This window comes from Podarcis tiliguerta, assembly GCF_965153285.1.
Source record: "Podarcis tiliguerta genome assembly, chromosome: 8".
In the NCBI taxonomy this organism is placed as follows: domain Eukaryota; kingdom Metazoa; phylum Chordata; class Lepidosauria; order Squamata; family Lacertidae; genus Podarcis; species Podarcis tiliguerta.
The window spans coordinates 35,706,470-35,714,180 of NC_139541.1; positions in this window are offsets into that span (position 1 = coordinate 35,706,470).

Consider the following 7,711-nt stretch of genomic DNA (forward strand, 5'->3'; position numbering starts at 1 on the left):
TAAGCCCAAGCATTCAAGACGGGAAAGTCCCAAGGGAATAAATGGGGATACAGCTTAAGGAAGAATTATGGTTTGTACTGATCTCAGTATTTGAAAGGAGCTCTGTTAGATCCATTTTGCACTGCACCATAGGCACTAGGGTGTTTGCAGTTGAAAAAACCTGTAAAGTAAGAAGGAGCAGAACAAACTCTTAAAATCCTGATGGATGTGCACAAGGAAGTTATGATATCTGGAGATATCCCCACTTTCTACAGATGCCTTTCTCCCCTTTGAACTTGATCTCCTTTCTTCTAAAAGCACCAGTCAGATGTTGTAACGGAAATCCTGTGTTTTACGAGAACCCTTGAGCTTGCCAATCAGAAGGTCAGCTCTTCGAATCCCTGTGACAGGGTGAGCTCCCATTGCTCGGTCCCAGCTCCTGCCAACCTAGCAGTTCAAAAGCACGTCAAAGTGCAAGTAGATAAATAGGTACCACTGTGGCGGGAAGTTAAATGGTGTTTCTGTGTGCTGCTCTGGTTTGCCAGAAGCAGTTTAGTCATGCTGGCCACATGACCCGGAAAAACTGTCTGTGGACAAATGTTGGCTCCCTTGGCCAGTAAAGTGAGATTAGCGCCACAACCCCAGAGTCGTTCGTGACTGGACTTAACTGTCAGGGGTCCTTTACCTTTTTTTAATAACATCAGTGGCCCATCTAGTACAGCATCCTGTTCTTATAGTGGCCAACCACATCCCTGTGGGAAACTCTCAAGCAGGATTTGACCACAAAAGCACTCTCACCACCTGTGGTTTCCAGCAACTCATATTCAGAAGCATTGCTGCCTTCCAACTGCGGAGACAGAGCATAGACATCATGGCTAGTACCTATCAATAGCCCTCTCCTCCATGAATTTGTCTAATCCTCTCTTAAAACCACCTAGGTTGATGGCCTCCTGTGGGGGTGAGGTCCACTGTTTTATTTGCTGCATAAAGAAGGACATTTTCTGTCCTAGGTCTTCTAACACTCAGCTTCATAGGATCTTTCTGAGTTCTGGTGTTATGAGAGAGGGTGAATACCTTTTCTCTGTCTGCTTTCTCCCTGCCCTAGGAGCCAACTCCTAGGGGCCGAGGACCCTTCAGCCCCCCCTAAAATATTTGAGGGGGCTGTCCTGCCAAAGTTGATGGGAATTGCCATTCAAATGGTGTGTGCGCCACTTCTTGTGATCGATTATAATGGGGCAGGGTTTACCTACCTGCCCCTCCCCCCAATATTTTATTCAGGTTGGCACCCCTGCATAATTTTATAAACATCTGTCTGTCATACCTTTTATCTGAACTAAAATGTCCCAAAGTGATATGAGACAGTAAGTGAACCAGAACTCAGACGTTCTTAAAAATGTGCACTTCTCTGGAATTTGCAATGCAGTTCTCCAGCCACGTGTCGCGTACCAAAATTCCTATACTAAGGTAAAGTATGCATAAAATGGCACATATCGGTGAAAATAAAGTGCAAAAATGCATTATAGTCGAGAAAATTGCTTTGCAAAAAATGTATATTGGGCAAAATTGTGTACACAAATGTGTGAATTAAGGGAAACCTGCACTAAAATCTGAAGTTTTTAATGGGGACTTTTAAAAAACTGAAAATGTGGATAAAAAACTAAATGTGGAGAAACTTAGAGAAGCTTAAATTGACCCATTTGCCTATCCCTAAATCTTGTGTTGGGCAGGTAGCAACATGGGTGGGAAGGAAATTTTTGAGAAATTGGAGGACCAGTTTCAGCACAGCAGTAAATCAGTTTTGCCCCATGAAAAATGGTAAAATTCAATGAGTTATCCTTAGCCACTTCTTAATTGGTAGCCATGGGAAGAAGGTACTGGTAAGTGTTAGCACTTCCTTGCTCCAAATCTGAATCCTGCAATGCCAGGAGTTAATAGCAGATGCTGCCTTGGGATTCATGACTGATCATCTCTTTCCATCAACCTAAGATTTGAGCTTTGCCTGAAGTCTAGAGTCTTCAATTGCCACACACGGTCTATTTTTAATCCCCTTCCAGAAAACAACTTTGAAATGGTTTGCTCCTGCTGCTGCTTAATCTTCCATGTGTGGTTCAATGGACGTACCATGTAGTTATCCCTAATTAAACCTGCGTAACACTAGACTTGTGTGTTTCATATATAGCATAGGAAAGGGCTGCATTAGGTCAGAGACTCAAAATCGTACCTCTGAGTGCACATAATGACCCGGCATTAGCGTTTAGGTTTGCAATGCTGTTTATTTAGCAACTCAAGATAGAAAACAAAATGTAATCTTGGAGCAGACAGAATCCATTTTATATATATATAAATACTCCAAATAATAGGTTGGTTTCTCCCAGACTTCCTGGCTCTACAATGATTGCTGTATTCTGTGTGAATATTTCTAGATCTCAAACATTTTTGACTTGCTTGCCTTACTGTCTATTTTTGCTACACACACACACACACACACACACACTGTGTGTGTGTGTTTCGACAGGACCCACAAAATACCTTTTTCAAACCAGGAACTATAAATTCAACTTCAGCACTCTTCTAATTCAGGTTGGAGTGAACAAAGTGTAATGCACTTGAGAATGTTGATGTGGCCGTTCTTCTTTGTTAAGTCTTAAGACGGGTGGGGACCTTTGGGCCTCCAGATAGTGTTGGACTCCTGTTCCCATCAGCCCTTGCCAGCATGTCCAATGGTTATATTCAGTTGATCAGCCAGAGTGGCTTGCAAGCCAGTAGAAAGGACACCACCCATGCCCTCAGGTGTGCAATATAAAAAGAACATGACACAAAAGGGAAAAGGGATGAGGAGGGAAGAGAAAAGCAAGCAAATTCAGGCACCACATTATTAAAGTTAGAAAGTTCCAATAATAACCAGCTGTTAAGGAAACAGGTTGCTCACAGTTCAGGAAATAGGCCTTGCCAGGCTCCCGAGAAACAATCTGCCTAACCAACCTTCCTAGAGGTGGATATAATGTAGCTGGAAACTGTTGACCTTACAGCAGGGGAGTCTTTTGCAGTGAACCTTCCCCACTTTTCCCAGCTTTAAAAATGTCTTTATTTTGATTATGGGGCGGCTGGGCCACCTACCACCTTAATTTCCCGAAAGCATCTATGCATATTAAATTTGCACCCACAACTTTGATGCAAATGTTTGTGTCATGACCTAATGCTGTGAGTCCTTTAAGTATCCAGCATCATCCCTCCCTTTCAGAGTAGGGCAGGGGTGGGGAACCTCAGGCTTGCAGGTGGGTCAAATGTGTCTCCCACCCTGGCTCTCTCGATCCAGCCCCCACAAGGAATGCCCATCACTGAGTGATCTTGCCTGTCTGGAATGTGTCCTCCTTCATATTGTCATTCATATTAATTATTTTACATTGATACATTTCTCCCAAAGATCTCAAAGCATTATGCATGGTGCTCCCCCAGGTCCTTGTTTTATCCCCACAACATTTTTTTTTTTTAAAAAAAATGCACAATACACTGTTTTAATTGATACAGCTCCATTTATGTACACGACACACTGCAGTGTAAGCATAAGAAGAAGGCAGCTCCCTGTCCCAAAGTGTCTGCAATTCAAATAAATTTAAAGATAATTCTGCTCTCACTGAACAGAAAAACAGTACAGTATATGTTAGGAACCTACAAAAGCACCGATGCCATAGTGATGCAAAACTGAGAAAATACCAATGCACACAATTTCCAAAAGTGCCATGCGCACAGAACTTAAATAATAGGCTTTCTTAGACCTCAGAGTATGAGAAGAAGTAACCCATGACCTTCACCAGGGCTGGGCGAACACTGGATGCCACTGAATTCCCAACAGTTTTAAACTCATTTTAATACTGTAACTCACCCTGGGACCTTGGGCTAAGGAATCGAACTAATGCTCTTATTGGCAACAACAGCAACCCTGTGAAGTAGGCGATACTGAGACACAGTGGTCTGCATCCATGTTCTACTCAAAGTCAACCAATTGTAACGAATGGACCTAAGTTAGTCATGCCCATTCATTTCAATGAGACAACTCTGCACAGAATGAGAAGGGTTTATCCTCACACATCATCTGAATATACCTTGACCTGGGAGAGACCAGGGTTCAAATCCTCACTGAGTGACCGGTCACTATCTCTCAGCCTAACCTGAGAGGCAGTAACTAACCTAACAGGCAGAGGCAGCCCGTCCCATTTCAACACCCGAGGCAAAATGGGAATGTGCTGCCTCTCCCCGCCCCCCACTGCCACACCTCATCCCCATCATTTCCACTGCTGGTGGAATGCCTCCCCTCTCACCAAACTTGATGAGAGCTGGGGTGTTCCACAAGGCACTGCCATTCATTGGAACGCCTCCCTCTTGCCAGTGAGAGATGGGGCATTCTGGTGGGGTGGGCAGGGCACTGCCTCTTATACTTCTGCCACTTGAGGTGGGTTGGCTCTGCTCAGCAAGTAGTTGTAGGGATGAAATGAGGGGGAAGAACTGTGTGCGCCACCTTGAGCTCCTTGGAGAAAGAGGAGGGATTGAAATGCAATAAATGCAATATATAAATAGGCTGCTAATCCTTGCATGTTTTGTTCCCACTTCAGCTAAAATGCAGGCTCTCTTGCTGATTCATCCTGAACATTAGCAAGTGCCCTCAGGTGTACTCAGTAAGAAAGATGCAGCAAAGCTCTGGCCTGCACAGTTAATTAAACTCTCTTGCAGTCTTTTTGGGTAGCTGAAAGATTGTCATAGTTCCAGAGGCCGGGGTGGATTTTCTCTGGGGCTAGAAGTCAGCAGTGGGACATAATGAAAATGTTCAAAAGATGTTTAATGCTTTGCCGATCTTAGGGTGTAAGTAGGTTCATACGGGGAAAGACAGTCCTCAAAGTATTGGGGTCCTGAGCCAAACAAAGCTTTATAAGTCAAAATTAGCACTTTGCTAGCACAAGACCAGTCTGAAGTCATCTATGAATGGAGACTGCAGGATGGTAATTCCAGCTTTAGTCAAGATTGCCATGCAGGAATGTCCTTAACATTTCAGGCAGCTTCTGATCCTCCTATGTTTATAGAGTTCTGCTATATAACAGGGCAGAACCTGGAATGAACGCTTGCTCTCTGAGAACAGTTTTAACCACATTCAGTCTTTTTCAGTTCCGGCTGTCAAAAAAGTATTCTGCTCACATCCACAGACTCACATCCACTGTGTTCTAGCGTCAATAAATGTGATGCAATCCTTTAATTACTCACTTTGCCTGGGAACTAATTTAGAAAGCATTGTGTCTTAAAGTTCAAAAACAAAGAGGCCAACAATGAAAACATACACCCAAAAATTGAATTTGGGTATTCTGCTATATAACAGGACAGATAAAAGAAAGCACTTCACACAGTGCAGAGTTAAATTGTGGGACTTGCTCCCACAAGAAGCAGGAACGGTCACCAACTTGGATGGGTTTAAAAAAGGATTGGACAAATTCACAGAGGATAAGGCTATCAGTGCCTACTAGCCATGATGCCTGTGTTCTACCTCCACCGACAGAGGCAGAATTAACCTGCACCTCCACGGACAGCTGTGAGTCCAAAATGACCCCAAGGCTGTGCACCTGATCCTTTAGGGGCACAGTTACCTCATTCAGGACCAGGGAGTCCCTCCCCTACCTGTCTGCCCCCTGTCTTGTTAGGATTCAACCCTAGTCTGTTGACTACCATCCATCCTCCAACCACCTTCAGACACATTCACCGCTGTCAGGGCTGGCTCCGGGTCCCAGCTCACCAAGGACCAACGCTAGCCGATAGTATAGTATCAAAGTCTTTATTGAAGAATAGTTTCCATTTCAAAGCCTCAGCGTCCCAGCTCTACGTCTGAACTTTAGACCGGCGAAGCTCCATCTGAGTCTTCCCCCCCTGCGCACCAGCTTAACACTCTAATCTTACTCCACCTCTTCCTTCTCTCTCTCTTCCTTTGGGTCCTACTACCCCCCGGTGTCTCCTCCCTCCTGGACTCTTCTGAAGCAGATGTTGAGCCCTCTGACTCTTCCCCCTCTCTTCGGCGGGCTTTAGGACCTGGCTCCCTACCTGGGCTGCCCACCTTGCCGCCTTCCTGTACATTTGAACTTGGCGCGCGCGCGCGTTTAACTTTCCTGATGACCGTTTCCTCGCTCACCGACGAGGGTGTGGTCGCTCCTGCCTCACGTTCTCCCGCTGCCCGCGCGCCACCTGATCCCGATGCTTGGGACTCCTCCCCCCTACTGCCCTCTGGGGGGGACGCTGGTCCGGATTTCCAGCTGCTACTCTCTGAGTCCCCTCTGGCCCCTTCTTCCTGAGGTGCCCCCCTGGGCACTCCCCTTGCCCTGACCATGGGGGCCCCTTTCTGTGAATCTTCCGAGTCACTGGAGAGACTCAGAGACCTTGGACTGCTGTCTTCGCTGACATTTCCTTCAGACTCCTCCTCCTCGCTCTCCATTTCCTCCCTCTCCTGTGACTCTGCTCCTGAACCCCTGACAACCGCCTTCACTGGTTCTGATTTAAATGAGAGCTAGAGCTGGGTATCATCTGCATATTGGTGAGCACCCAGCCCAACTCACCTGATGATCTCTCCCAGTGGCTTCATTTATATGTTAAAAAGTATGGGGAGAGGATGGAGCCCCATGCACCCCACAACTGAGCACCCAGGGGTCTGAACACACATCCCCCAACACTCCTTTCCAGATATGGCCCATGAGAAAGGAGTGGAACCACTGCATAACCAGTGCCCCCAGTGCCAGTACTGTGTACCCTTGAGTACCTCCAGAAAAAAGTACCTGTGCTCCCAACTCCCAACCCTCCTAGATGATCAAGGAGGATACCGTAGTTGATGGTATCAAAAGCTGCTGAGAGTTCCTGCAGAACCAGGAAACATCTTTCTGATTTTGCTGGGTCTCTAGTAAGTTTAAATGCTTTACTTACACAACTTCCAAAGGTCAGATTCATGTGTTATTCCTTTCAGCAGCTAGAAGCACACAGGTAGAAATACAAAATATAGTAAAATGGATCTAAGCAAATGGTCTGAGCTTGTAGTGATCAAGATCTGGTGTGTCCTATCTCATTGAGATGACATGGTGAAAGAAAATGAACAAAGAAAAAAACTTAACTTCCTTCCAGGTGAGGGGTGTGACGTAGCTAAGTCTAGGAATACAGATCTATGACTGCAACCCCTTCATGCACTGACTACTGCTATGCAAGTTGCTTATATTTAACTGTAATATCCCATCGACATCTAGTTGGCCACTGGACTAGATAGGCTATTGGCCTGATCCAGGAGGCTCTTCTTATGTCCTTATAGGTTACTCCTTCTTTGCAGACTGGCCCACACCAGTCCCTCAACTGCCATGACATATTGTGTGAATGGAAAGCAACCAGAGTGGGATGCCATTGGTTTGAGCTTGCGTGGATGGTGAATTGATAGAGGACGGTCCACTTCCATTTGCTTCCAAAACCATAATTTGGATGTGCCTTATAAATGTCCCCCCTTTAGCTGTTCACCATTAGGTATCTCCGATTCAGAGTAAGCAGAACATCTAAAGCACAGGTGGCAAATGATTACTGCTGTTGCACTCTGCCACAAAGCCTTTATTGAATGTGGACTTCTAATCTGCAAGATGCTGTCTTTGAGAGCATTTTAGCATGTCACCTCGGGCTGGTGCTTGCTTTGAGCATGCTCCCCCTTTGCCTCTCTTCTCTGCTAATTAGG